Source organism: Camelus bactrianus, chromosome 14, assembly GCF_048773025.1.
Source record: "Camelus bactrianus isolate YW-2024 breed Bactrian camel chromosome 14, ASM4877302v1, whole genome shotgun sequence".
In the NCBI taxonomy this organism is placed as follows: Eukaryota; Metazoa; Chordata; class Mammalia; order Artiodactyla; family Camelidae; genus Camelus; species Camelus bactrianus.
In genome coordinates this window covers 32,883,919-32,899,681 of record NC_133552.1, presented here as the reverse complement: position 1 = coordinate 32,899,681, position 15,763 = coordinate 32,883,919, and positions in this window count along the sequence as shown.

Sequence of the window (15,763 nt, the reverse complement as noted above, 5' to 3'; positions counted from 1 at the left end):
GACATGCCACTTCATACCAACTAGGATGACAAATATATATGATATATGATATATAAATATTTATCTATAAACCTGGTAATAAAGTGTTGTTGAGGATGTGGAGAAACTGGACTCCTCATACATTACTACTGGAAATATAAAATGATGCAGTCACTTTAAAAGCTACTTTAGCAATTCCTCAAAATGTTAAAAGTAGAATACATCCCAGCAATTCCATTTTTGATATATCCTCAAGAGAACTGAAAATATGTGTTCACACAAAAACTTGTCCATGAGCATTTACAGCAGAATTATTCATCATCAACTGATGGATGGATAAGCAATGTGGTGTACTTATAACAATGGCATATTATTTGAACACAAAAAGGAATTTGGGTACCGAAATATGCTACACCATGGATGAGCCTTGACAACATCATACTAAATGAAAGACGACAATCAAAAAAGGCAGAATACTGTATGATTCTACTTATATGAAATGCCCAGAACAGGCAAATCCATAGAGGCAGAAAGTAGAGTGGTGGCTGCTGGGGGCTAAGGGAAAGGAAGGTTAGGGAGTGACTTACTAAAGGGTACTGGTTCCTTTTGGGCGTGATGGCTACACAACCCTGAAATGTACTTAAAACACTAATGCATACTTTCAAAGGCTGCATTTTATGGTACATGAATTATATCTCCATAAAGCTGTTATTCTTGAAGTTGAGCTCACCTATGGAGCAACTGGCACAGCACTGACTGTGGCATCCGGAGTGGGAGTGACCCACTCGCCCACCGTGAAGGAGAGCAGCACCTGACCCAGTGTTGGAGGGGCATGATCTTCTTGCCGACGGACACTGAGAGCAGCACAGACGAGGGGGCCAACAGAGCAAGCTGAGTTCGTGAAACAGGGTGAAGACACAAAGACCTCTCAATAAAACCATTAAAAGCGCACAGTCTCTAGGAGAACATATCTTTGTTTTTTTAAATCTTGTTATGTCTGTTTTGTTTTCTATTACCTTTTCAATCTTTACTTTTTAAACAGTTCTATATGTTTACAGTTCTCATTTGATTTTTAATTCTCTTGGTTTTGATCTGTTATTGATTATTCACAGGTTTCAAATATTGTGTTTTTATTTTTTTCTTCTTTTTATTAAGGTTTTTAAAAGACATCTCAACTCGATTCCTAATCTGCTTCAACTTGCTCTTCTATTATTGATTATATGCTTTTTTCAAACTTTCTTTTCCTCCATTCTTTTAAAATTCTCTCTCTCTCTCATTTTTAAGTTTTATTCCCACAAAGACTTTAGATAGATAAATAAACTCCTTTAAGGACCACAATAGATAACTGATACTCCTTAAGCCACAGTGCCAGAGAGATATGAGCATTATGAAGAAGCAGAGGCAGTACTCCCAATTAAAAGAGCAAGGAAATCCCCTGAAAGAACGATCAATGAAATAGACATTGATGGCCTACTAGATCAATATTTCAAAAAAGAAGTGATCAAATTACTGAAGGAACTAAAAGAGATAGTGTTTAGAGACATAAAATATGTCAAAAACAAAATAGAAGCTATAAAGAAGAGCCAAGTAGAATTGGTAAATTCATTGGCTGAAATGAGATCTGACCTAAAGGCTGTACAAAGCAGGCTAGATAATGCAGAGGAACGAATAAGTGACCTAGAATACAGGACAACAGAAAGCACCCAATCAGAACAGCTGAGAGAAAAACAAATAAAAAACAATGAAAACAATATAAGGAACCTATGGGATAATATAAAGCATGCCAATCTATGTATAATAGTGGTTTCAGAAGGGGAAGAAAGAACAAAGGGGATGGAAAAGGTATTTAAAGAAATCATGACTGAAAACTTCCCAAACCTAAAGGAGGAATCAGACACCTAAGTACAGGAGGCTCAGAGGTTCCCAAACCAGAAGAGCCCAAAGAGACCCACACCAAGACATATCATAATCAAGATGGCCAGACTGAAGGATAAAGAAATGATCCTAAAGACAGCAAGAGAAAAACAAAGAGTGATTCACAAGAGAAGGCTCTCAGCTGATTTCTCTACAGAAACACTACAGGCCAGAAGGGAGTGGCAAGATATATTCAAAGTCCTGAATGAAAAAGAAGATGCAGCCTAGGATAATTTCTCCAGCAAGGCTATCCTGTAGAATAGGAGAGATAAAGAATTTCACAGAGAAGCAAAAACTAAAAGACTTTAGCAACACTAAACCCATGCTAAATGAAATATTGAAAGGTCTATTCTAAATAGAAAAGATGCACTATGCTACAGAAATGAGAACTCATAAGTGGAAAGGTGATAACTACCATGAATTACAAATAGAATAAACATGAAATTGTAAAAGAAGACATCTAAATCATTGAGTGGGAGAGGGAAGCAAGAAAATATAGAGTATTATTTTCTTTCTTTTTTTTTTTTAATTTTTTGTTCTTGGTAGGATGGGTTTGAGATTACATTACTATCTGTTTAGTACACACAGTTACAGTAATTGGTTAACAGACTTACAAAAAAGTGTAACTACAAGCCAAAAACTTACAAGTGAGTCACAAAAACTAAATACAATCCAAGATAATACAAAGGAAAATTACCATACCACAAAAGGAAGAAGGAAGGAACAAAGAAGAAATACCAAATCAACTGCAAAAATAAGTTCAAAATAGCAATAAACACTCATCTATCATTAATTACTGTAAATGTTAATGGACTAAATGCTCCAGTCAAAAGACAGAGTGGCAGACTGGATAATAAAGCAAGAAACTTCAATACACTGCATACAATAGACACACTTTAGGGAGAAGGACACATATAGATTGAGAGTGAATGGACGGAAAAGGAAACTCCATGCAAATGGAAATTCCAAAAAAGCAGGTGTAGCACTACTGATTTCAGGCAAAATAGACTTTAAAACGAGGGCCATAAAGAAAGATAAATAAAGATATTTTATAATGATTAAAGGAGCAATACAAGATGAGGATATTACAATCATTAATATATATGCACCCAACATGAACACCTAAGTACATCAAACAACTACTAACAGAGATAAAGGGGGAAATTGATGGGAATGCAATCATTGTCAGAAATTTTAACACCACATTAACATCACTAGACAGACCTCAGAGACAGAAAATAAAGAAGGCAAAAGAGAAATTAAATGATACAATAGAAAAATTAGATTAAGTGGATATTTTCAGAGCATTACAACCTCCCAAAATAGGATATAAATTCTTTTCAACTGCGTGTGGAACATTTTCTAGGATTGATCATGTACTTGGTCACAAAAGAAGCCTCAACAATTTTAAGAAAATAGAATTTATCTCAAGCATCTTTACTGACCACAAAGCCATTGAAACTAGAAATCAAATACAGAGAAACAAAGGAGAAAAAAAAAAAAAAAGGAAAGCATAGAGATTAAACAACACGCTATTAAAAAACCAATGGGTCAATGATGAAATCAAAGTTGAAATTAAAGAATACCTTGAGACAAATGAAAATGAAAACACAACCACACAAAACATATGGAACGCAGCAAAAGCAGTACTAAGAGGAAAGTTTAGGGTGATACAGGCTTTCCTCAAAAAAGAACAACAATATCAAATAAACAATCTAACCCACCAGCTAAAAGAACTAGAAACAGAAGAGCAAAAACACCCAAAAGTCAGCAGAAGGAAGGAAATAATAAAGATCAGGGAGGAAATAAATAAAATAGAGACTAAAAAAAATAAAGAAAATAATCAATCAAACCAAAAGCTAGATTTTTGAAAGAATAAATAAAATCGAGAAACCTCTGGCAAAACTCACAAAGAAGAAGAAAGAGAGAGCTCAAATTTGCAAAATAAGAAAGGAAAATGGAGAAATTACAACAAATAACATAGAAATACAGAATATCATATGAAGATATCATGAAAAACTACATGGGAAAAAAATGGATAACCTAGAGGAGACAGACAAGTTTCTGAAAACATACAGTCCACCAAGACTGAATCAAGAAGAAACTGACCACTTGAACAAACCAATCACTAGGATTGAAATCGAATTAACAATAAAAAAAAACCTCCCTAGAAATAAAAGTCCAGGATTGGACAGCTTCACCAGGGAATTCTACCACACATACAAAGAAGAACTCATACCAGTCCTTCTCAAACTCTTCCAGAAGATTGAAAAGAAGGAACATTCCCAAACTCATTCTATGAAGCCACCATCACCCTGATACCAAAACCAGGCAAAGACACCACCAAAAAAGAGAATTACAGACCAATATCACTGATGAACACAGATGCAAAAAGTCCTTACCAAAATACTAGCAAATAGAACCCAACAGCACATAAAAAAATTATACATCATGCTCAAATGGGGTTCATCTCAGGGACACAAGTGTGGTTCAACATATGAAAATCAATCAATGTAATACTTCACATCAACAAGAGAAAGGACAAAAACCACATGATGTTCTCAATAGATGCAGAAAAGCTTTTGATAAAATTCAACACCCATTTATGATAAAAATTCTCACCCAAGTGGGTATTGAGGGAACATATCTCAACATCATAAAAGCTATATATGACAAACCTACAGCCAGCATAGCACTCAACGGTGAAAAACTCAAAAGCTTCCCACTAAAATCTGGGACAAGACAAGGATGCCCACTATCACCACTCCTATTCAACATAGCCTTGGAAGTCCTGGCCACAGCAATCAGGCAAGTAAGAGAAGTAAAAGGGGTCTAAGTTGGAAAAGAAGAGGTAAAAGTGTCACTATATGCAGATGACATGATACTATATATAGAAAACCCTCAAAGGTCCACACAAAAACTACTAAAGCTGATCGAAGAATTTAGCAAAGTAGTAGGTTACAAGATTAATGTTCAAAAGTCAGTTGCATTTCTTTACACTAATGATGAATCAACAGAAAAAGAAAGTAAAGAAACAATCCCCTTTAAAATAGCACCCAAAGTAATAAAATATCTAGGAATAAATCTAACCACAGAGGTGAGAGAATTATACACAAAAAACTATAAACCATTGGTGAAGGAAATTAAAGAAGATTTTAAGAAATGGAAAGGTATCCCATGCTCTTGGATTGCAAGAATCAATATTGTTAAAATGGTCACACTGCCCAAGGCAATCTACAGATTTAATGCAATCCCTGTCAAATTACCCTGGACAGATTTCATAGAACTAGAACAAATCACAATAAAATTTATATGGAACCATCAAAGACATAGAATTTCCAGGGCATTACTTAAGAAAAAAAGAAAGAGGCTGGAGGAATAACTCTCCCAGACTTGAGACAATACTATAGATTTACAGTCATCAAGACAGCATGGTATTGGTACAAAACCAGACATATAGACCAATGGAACAGAGTAGAGAGCCCAGAAATGAACCCACAAACTTTTGGTCAACTAATCTTCAACAAAGGAGGCAAGATTATACAATGGAATAAAGACAGTCTCTTCAGCAAGATAAACATAAGACAAGATACAATAAACCTCCTAGAAGAAAATAAAGGCAAAATATCTCATGCATCTCACAAATGTTCCCCTAGGGCAGCCTACACAAGCAATAGAAATAAAAGCAAGAATAAACAAATGGGACCTAATGAAACTTACAAGCTTCTGCACAGCAAAGGACACCTTAAGTAAAACAAAAAGACAACATAGAGTATGGGAGAAAATTTTTGCAAATGAAACTGACAAAGGCTTGATCTCCAGAATATATAAGCAGCTCATATGACTTAATAAGAAACAACCAAATAACCCAATCCAAACATGGGCAGAAGACCTAAACAAGCAATTCTCCAAGGAAGATATACAAATGATCAATAGGCACATGAAAAAATGCTCAATATCACTAATTATCAGAGAAATGCAAATCAAAACTACAATGAGGTATCACCTCACACCAGTCAGAATGGCCGTCATTCAAAAATCCACAAATGACAAATGCTGGAGAGGCTGTGGAGAAAGGGGAACCTCCTAAACTTCTGGTGGGAATGCAGTTTGGTTCAGCCACTGTGGAAAACAGTATTGAGTTTCCTCAAAAGACTAGGAATAGACATGCCATATGACCCAGGATTCCCGCTCCTGGGCATATATCCTGAAAGAACCCTAATTCAGGATGACACCAGCACCCGAATATTCATAGCAACACTATTTACAATAGCCAAGACATGGAGACAGCCTAAATGTCCATCAATGGATGACTGGTTAAAGAAGTGGTATATTAATACAATGGAATACTACTCGGCCATAAATACTGACAATATAGGGCCATTTTCAGCAACATGGATGTTCCTGGAGAATGTCATTCTAAGTTAAGTCAGCAAAGTAACAAGGAATAAAGAGAAGTTACCTACAGGTACAGTTATTTTGATTAAAATATCCATACAGAAAGCAAGTCACCCCCACGACTGCTGCCAGGAGGAGCATCTGAGTGTAATAGCCCAGCCAAGCAAAGTAGATTCCAACCGTCTCTCCATAGATTTTCCTGCAGAAAGACAGAAGGTAGTTTCAGAAGACACACAATCACTCTGTAGCTTCATCCTTATGTTAATTTCTTTTTTCTTTGTTTTTTTAGTGGGCATAATTAAGTTTATTTATTTGTTTTTTAAATGGAGGCATTGGGGATTGAACCCAGGACCTCATGCATGCTAGGCATGCACTCTAGCACTGAGCATTACCCTCCTTCCATCATACTAATTTCTGATTCTAAATCAAGGGGGCTTTAAGTTTAAACCTCTGACTCAATTCACACTTAAAACATATGCGTTTTCATTGAAGCCCCCAAATTCTACCATGAAATAAGAAGTATTTTACGTATCATAGAAGTACAGATCACTGGTTCACCTGCTGAAGAGAGATAAATGAGAACAGAGCAAAGGAGGGGACGAGACCGACTCCGGAGCAGATGCAGGGGATCATCACCACTCACTGGACAGACTGGCACATTCAACAAATCCCCCCAAAGATCATTCTTAACAGGCTTGACACAAGTGGACATCAACAACTGGCTCAGTCATCTGCTCCTGCCTTATCTTGGGAACTTCCCTGGAGCAAATGCATCGTAAACCACAGATAATAAGGAAATGGCTGATAATGATAACAACTGGGAGTGCAATGTCTCTGTGACAAAATATTTATAAAACTCATTGTGGGAATGGGAGAGGGCAGGAGGGATGTGATTGAGGAAGGCACTGCCCTGTATTCTTTGTATCTAGCACGTCTGTTGTTCTTAGGTTTTAAAAACTCTTCAACATTTCTCAGTTAATATGGAGTAGATGGAACAGGCCAGGGAGGCAAGATTAGAAGCAAGGAGGCAGGGCATGAAGCGGTGCCAGGCTGGACCTGAAAGGGAGACAGACACAGACAGGCAGGCACAGAGGGCTTAGGGGATGAGGCGGAACAATGAGGCGGCGGCTCAGGTGTGTTTGCTGTTGCTGATACTTCCCTCAGCTGTCGCACTGCTGACTCGGCAGTGCTGGGTAAATCCTGTGGCTTTCCTCAGCTCTGAGTTCTCTCTGAGGCTTCCGGCTCAATCTGGAGCTGAGATGAGCTCCGAGGGCTTAGTCTAGGGGGGACTCAGCTCTGAGAACAGCCTGCAGTCCTGGGAAACTTCACGCAGGAACCCTCTTGGGCTGGACCAGCGCTCACAGGGCTGCTGTGAGACCAGCTCCATCGTCAGAGACCTGGGCGTGGACCATTCCATGGGGGAAAGGGCTGAGCCCGATGCCAAATCAGACAGGAGGGACAAAGTGTTTTCATTCTCATGTGACTGGGCTTTGTGGCCTGGCTCAAGGATGGCAGGCTCAGGATGGTGTCTGGCAGAGAAAACCCTGGCAATGGGTTTGAGATGTCTTGGACTCTTTCTTGTTAAGCTTTTTGTAATACATTCTTATCAACTATCCATCCTGAAAATGCCACATTCAAAACTGAAATAATGTTAGAAGTTGCCTGCTCCAACTGGCCAGTGGTAAAGACACCCTGTTACAGTTAGAGAGGTGGGCAGGCAGCCTCTGCCTTGATATTTACAGTGACAGGGAGTTCATTACTTCCACAGGTTACATGTCGGCAAGAAGGTCAGAAAGAATTTTTGAACCTTAAACAGATGTCTGCCTCCTAGTCCTTGCTGAAAGACTAGGAATAATGAGGATCCCTTCAAATGTAGTTTTGTCTGATTGTTATCTCTCTCTGTCAAAAACACCCCAATTCTTAACATCAATCTTTCAAAATTCAGCTTTGATTTCTTTTTATCAAAGTTACACCATACATTCATTAAAGAGTCACAGTTCTCGAACACCGATTGTAAAAAGGAGCAGTTCCCAACAACCGCCCCATTTCCTGGCCAGAAGCAACAATGTTCAGCTCCTACTGCTGACTCTTGGAATAATTACTCCCTGTCTCTGACTAATATCCTTGAAACACAGCTTACTGACTTTTTCAGCTTTATGTATCACTTATTTAACTATCTGTTTTGGAAAATGAGGATTAAGCTCTCTTTCAAACCCCATCTCATCTACACACCCAAACTTTCATTCTTCCAACCTTTTGATACAATTAAATTATAATTTTGATCAGCTCGGTATCCTTGCTTTACATTATTAGGACTCTGTACAGACTGTTCACAGCTGTAGCAAGTTGTCTGCTAGGCTTACTTTTTCCTTTCCTACTTTGTTTTCCCTGAAGTTAATAATTGTCTTGGTGGTTCATAGCTTAGATTTCTGTGCACTTAACAATTCAACCCCAGACCTTCCCCTAATGAATAACTTTCTCAATACTTTCCAATACATTGTCTACAAATTTCATCTCCTTGAATAAATCTCTTCAGATCTCCTTCAACCTGGATTAACAACATGCTAGACTTGTCACATAGCTCAAGGGGCCACTAGTGGGAAGCAACAAAGGGAACACATGGACCAGGAGCAGGGAACAGATCAACATATTTTCCTTAGCAAAACATACTTAAAATAGTGGGAAAATTGTTTTCATTACAAACACAAACACAAACACAAATCCCAAAAGCCCATAAAGAATGATTAAAGAGCCTTCAAACCCATTGCCCTGCCATCAAATACTGTATAACATAAAACAAAAATAACAGAAGGAAAATATCATATAAATATGAATCTCAAGGGGGATGGGGTACACTCAGTGGCAGAGTGTGTGCTCAGCATGCATAAGGTCCTAGATTCAATCTTCAGTAACTCCATTAGAAAAAAAATTAAAAAGAAAAATGTATCAACTTTAAATATTTACATATGTACAAACATCCTCTTTTAAAACTGTGTTCTACAGGATAACCCGGGTTAATGAGAAAGTGCCTCTTCATGACTGTGATCCTGCTGATAATTGAGGGAGGAAATTAGAGTATGACCACATGAAATAAAATCCCTTATGAAATAATGATCTCAGGTGACAATCATTATTGGCTGCTGTCATCACAAAAAAGAGAGTCAACTGGACATTATGTACCTTATGCTAGGAGTACAAAACTTCACATAACAAATATTCTTGCACAAAGTTGAACCTCAATCAGATCAAGCTTTTAGGGGAGGATCAAATCACTTAGCTAAAGCAAATACATAGGATGGAGAAACAAGTCTATCACCACAGGGGAGAATGAAATCAGCCAAAGAGGAAATAGAGAAACCCCTCAGCAATTTCAAGGAAAATGAGAAACAGGAAAATTATAGATTAGAACCCACTTGAGAGATATGCTAGCTGCAATGCCTGGACCTAGTCTGGATCCTGATTTCAACCCCAAAACTACTTAAAAGTGTATTTTTGTGACAATCAGGGAATTATTTTCTAACCCTAAAAAAAAAGGAATATTCCAATTGTATTTGAAGGAGACCTTGTCATTTCACTAATGAAAGGTTAAGTTATGTAGGATTGTCTTCAAAATGATCCCGTAGTGGGAGAGGGGAGGAGGTGGAGATGAAAGATGCAACAACAGTGACTCTGAGTTTATAATTCTGGAGCTGGGTGACTGATACAGGCAGGCTGGCTGTGCTGTACTCTCTACTTCTGTACGTGTTTGAATCTTTCCATAATATGTGAAACAAACAAAAAGACTTCCGTGTTTTAAAACCCTCACTTTGAAGGTTAAGAGGTTTGCCCAAGTAGGTGGGCACCTGCATGGGGCACTGAGATTAGAAAGAACAGGCACCTGGCTCCAGGCCGACCTGGGGCTACCTTGACCCTCCTCTTCTCCTCACCATCCACAGCCAGCCCATAACTGCATCCTGTCAGCTCCACTCCCCAAATGCATTCCTCCCTGGCTCCCACCATCCTCATCTTGCACACTCCAAGAGCCTCCTACCCGGCCTCCCTGCTTCCTGGGTCCCTGCAATTCATTCTCCACATTATCTTTGCAAAATGTAAGTGAGAGAAAATTACTTTAGTGCTTAAACAATCATGACTGCTTCTCACTGCACTTAGAGTCTACACTCCTTTCCATGCTCCTGATGCCCTTCTAAACCTCGCGTTTCATCACTCTCACCAGCGCTGGCTCCAGTATCTCCTCAAACCTGCTGAGCACATTTGTGCCTCGGGGCCAGTGGACAAGCTGCCTTTATTCCTGGGGTGACTTTTCCCAGATCCTCAAAGTCCAGCCTCCTTATCACCATCTCAGCTCACATGTAACCTACTCAAAGATAGCTTTCCTGACTCACTTCCCCCCAAGTCTCCCATCTCAACACTGTGTTACTTCATTCATTTCAATCTGATATTGTTTCCTTATTCGCCCAATTATTTTTGCTTGCTCGGTTGTCCTTGGCCTCCCTCCCCCCAGCAGCCTTGCCCAAACTGCATAAGCTCCCGGGAAGCAGCCGGCACTGCTGCTCTGAGAAGACACATGCTGAGCGCGACATTACAGTCACGTGGTGTAGTGAAACGGTGTCGAACAGCAGATACAGCAAAGCAGTGAGAATTTCTCTCTTATTTTATAATTTAAGGGAAAACTAACATTTACTCCTGTTTAATGAAGAATTTGGTAGGTCTTTGGTCCCAGTTCCTGGACGGCAACCACTAAAGCCTTGAAATTTCCCAAGATAGGAATGTCTTTGCTTTTCATGGTGGACCCTTGGTTGGCTTGGGTTCATGGGATGACTCAGGATGGGGACTGGCCAGCCAGAGACACCAACCATGTGATTAGAGGAGTGGGGCTTTGAGCTTTGTGACAAGTGAGTGACCACCAGGAGAGGAAGGGGCTCAACGTTTAGGGCTAACTAAAGGTTTGAGTTACAGTTAGGGTTTGGATTAGCCATGTCGGTAGTGACCCAGTAAATCATGTCTTTGTTATAAAGCCTCCAGTAAAAACTTGGGGCAACAAAGCTCAGAGCTCCTGTGGGCTTCCTGGTTTGTAACACTCTTGGAGGACTGTCACACTCAGATGCCATGAGGGCAACCCTGAGCCCTTCCCACTGGAGTGCTCTCCACAGCAGCTCACCTGATGAGATCTAAGGGCTGCTTCTTGTCTATGCTTCGAGGAGGAGCCCATTCTCTCTACAGAAGGCCCTGTTCACTGGGGCAGCTGAGGTCCTCTGACGGAGGCTGAAGTTGCACTGGGAAGCAGAAGCAAACAGGTGAGAGTCACTGTCACCATGTGTTCACATGTTCTGTTGATAAAATGTGGTGCTAACACTTTTCGGTCATTTGTAAATAAGAGGCCCTCACTTGCCAGGAGGGATGGAGGTACCATATAATTTTTCATAATTCTCACCCAGTATTAATACTAACCCTTTGAGGGTCATTTGCAAAAGTGGGTGGAAAGGAACACTTGGATGTTACAGTCCTGGGACCACCGTGGGTACCTGGTGAGAGCCTTGCAGATGCTTAATGTCCTACAACCGGGCCAGTCTTCCACAGCAAAAAACTAGGCCACGCAAGTGCCCGAACTGCTGCAGTGGAGGGACACCTGATGGTCCAGCCCCCTCCTTGGACACCCAGAGGAACCTGGACTCTGGCTGTTTAGAGGCAGGGTCAATTCTAAAACCCAGGCTTTTTTGTCCCCACAATTCAGTAGTTATTCAGTGACAGCACATGGAATATAAACAACAAAGAAACTTGACATGATGTTATATATTTAGCTTACTCAAGAAACAAAATTTAAATCCAGTCATTCTCCTTCCCACCTGACCTACTTTCCTTTCTCCTGTACTAGAACCAGATTATTACCCACCCAGCCTTAAAATGGGTCCTGACTTCACTTACCTCCCTCCCAAACACCACATAAGATGATTCCTCAGCCTGGATGTGAGACCAGCAATTACAACAGGCTTTAGTGGAAAAGTACTGGTTGTGAGCAGATGCCAACTAAACACTGTAGAATCCTGGTGTCCCACATTAGTAATCATGACAGCTGTTTGCCAGTGTCCCCAAAGTTCATTTCAGACTCTCACCGCTAATTTTGCAGGGACATAAATATAAAACAGGTGGACTGCTGGGCTGGAATGCTATGATGGGTCTCTGATCCAGGAAGCTCAGTGTCTGCTCCCTGCACCCAGCTCCCTGTTCTGTTCATGCATGTGCATCTAGCAGCTGTTTAGTGCCCATTTTAATATCTTAAACAGTGCATTTCAGTATTGTCTTCATCCACATATACGTGTACCACACAGTACTAATGATCAATCTCAGTCTTTGCTTTCTTTGGTCTTAGAGAGTCAGATAAATGGATAACAAAGATAACAAAGTCATAGAGCACTATAATACAGTATTTCCTTTATTTCAACGACAAGATTTATTTAAAGAGCTTTGATATAACATCCTTGAATTTATGGCGTCATTAGGCGTCTGAAGCTGTTACATTTTGAAAACGTCATTTCATGCGAGATGTTATCAGTTAGATGTGTTCCTGAATTTGAGGGGTTGCTGTCATCTCAGACGGAGTCCCTAAAAAATTTCAACACTCTGCATTATTGCCATAATGACAAGAACCCAGACAGATGAAATTTTGAAAGCCCTGTGGCTTCCTAGTGCACAGACAGAAAATGGTATTTCACAGGGAAAAATCCTGAATTACAGAAAATGATAAATGAAATGGTCTAACATTTATTTCCCTTACAAAGAACTAATACTCCTTTGGTTGATAATAACATCTGTCAGTAATTATGAAAAGAGCTGACAGATGCATAGTACTTCCTATTAGCCAGGGCTGTTCTAACATTGACACAGATTCATTAATCCCCATAACAACTCTACGAGGTGGGTATTATTATTATCCCCATTTTATTGATGAGGAACTTGATAAACACAGAGGCTAAATGACTTTTACAAGGTCGACAGCTAGAAACCAGCACAGGTGTTCCAGCCTGAATCTACGCTCTTGGCCTCTTCTCTTTTTTTTTTTTTTTTTTTTTGGTGTCGGGGAGATAGTAAGGTAATTCTGGTGGGGGCTGCGGAGGTAATTAGGGTTATTTGTCTATTTTAGAGGAGGTGTTGGGGCCTGAACCCAGGACCGTATGCGTGCTAAGCATGCGCCCCATCACTTGAGCTGTACCCTCCCCTCTCGAGTCTATGCTCTTAGCTGCTAATCCGCACCACCCCACATGGTAACTCTGGGGGAACTACAGTTCATTCATTCACTCACTCGTTAAACTCAGCCTTCCTGGTGCCTGGGATTCCGCAGTGAACAAGACAACATGGTTCCTGCCCTAAGTGAGCTTGTCGCCTCCGGACATATTATCTTCATTTTACCCAGGAAGAAACAAGGTCAAGAAGATTAGCCTTTTCCTGTTAACACCAGAGGATACATGATGAGCTTTATTTCATTTCTGCCATTTGACTTACACCATGGGGAGGGAAAGCTGCCTTGCAGATCCCGGAGCTCACAAGCCTTTTAATCCCGAATTTTTTTTAACACTGTCCCTTACTTGATACTTGATCTGAGAAAGGATAAAGTAAACCTAAAAAGATTCTAAAAGAGTGTGTGGTTTATACAGGATAACTAACCAGCCACTGTTTACTATCCTAACAGGAATCTGTAGGCATATTTCTTTTCTTTCACTTTTTTCCTTTTTATGGGCAGCTTTTAAAAACCAAACCAAACCAACCAAACCAAATCACTGATAATTCAACAGCAGGTTTTAAATCACCCCCAAGACAGCAGCTAAACTCGGTTTAGACTTACAATGTGGCTTCTGGTGGTTGGATTGAAGAATGTATCTCTATCCTGAATATAAAAGTCATTCACGCAGCTCTTCTCAAATAGGGCAATGAAAAACTCTTGCTCCGGCTTGATGATACTTTCATCTACTTGGAGGACTTTCATAACACAGCTGAAATTATCAAAGGCTGAGGACCAGGTTTTCAGATCATTGGGCTTCAGAGGCAATTTTATGTGCAGTATCTCAGCCTATGTACAGAGCACCTCCCACGGGGTGTGTACTTTTCAAATACAAGCTTGTCATCCAAAACCTATATTGGGAGAATGAAAACACAAATGAGGAAACTAACTATCTCACATTTTTAGTACACAGATTTTTCTTAAGTTGCTGGTAGTTAAAGCACTTGTGCAAACACACACACATATGACACTGGTAAAAGTGAAGATATAATAAAAATAGATTTGTAAACCATCATACATTTTTGCCTTAAAGATAATTTCTTTGTTGAAATTACTGAAAAGTCATTTAAAATCCTTAGAGTTCATTCATAAAATAACCATTGTTTTACATGAAGAAAAGCAAACTTGTTAATTTTTAGTCCAAATTAGTAACTAAAATTAGAAACACCATAATATTCTTTGCAGTGGTATTGTAATGACAATTTTTTAAATATCTAAAACCTAAGACTATTTATATATCTGTTCAATATAGTGTTAAACAGCCATTAAAAGGGATTTAAAATAATTATATTTATTGATATGGAATATATAATAAAAGGAAAAAGCAAAAAAAGTGAAATAATAATTTTCCTTTTTGGAAGGGAAAAATACCTACATTTGAACAAAAAAAAATGTTTAGAAGGATTTTAAGTTTCTTTATGTATAATTAAGGTACAGATGATTTTTAATTCCACTGTTCTTTCATTTTCAAATTTGGGGGGTAAATTTTTATAATAAAAAAATCTTTAAAAAGGTTCTTGCATTAATACATTAATAGATATATTTATGACTACATTCTCTGGTTATTAAAAAAGATCTCCTAGCTTTGGATCTGAAACATACATTCCATAATGCAGATCCTGACTGACTCGCCTCCTAGCCCACAGTGAAGGTACGGCTAGGATGACATGTTTCAAATACCATTCCAGGTAACATGCAGGCTCCCAGCCAATGGCTGCAAAGGGACTGACACTGATCAGGTTGTTCCCAGCTGCAGACCATCACAGATGAGGTTAGATTCATAGGCTCATGTTTTCTCTGTCAAAAGAAATCAGAAAATGTTAGGCTTTTACTTTCACCAAGGGAACAAGAAGTTGTTTGATTTTTTTATGCAAAAAAATAACAGCAAACCAATTTGAACCTGATGAAAAGGCATTTGCTCAAAACAGCACAGTAGCAATGAAGGTGCTCTGGCTGGCAGGGACTTGTTGGATTCCTGTGAGTGCTGGACTCCTCACATGGAATTCCCTTGGCACTCCAGAAGGCCTGTGGTTGTCCCCATGAGTTTGTGGCCATATGTGGCACACAAAAGTCTCTGGCTTTGCCAGAATTTCAAAGCCTTTTTTGGCTTATGAAAGGCTTTGCACTCAAATGGAGTTTTCTTGAGTCCACTCACTGATGTCATTCACCAGAGTTATAGTTCAGATCTGACATTCTAGA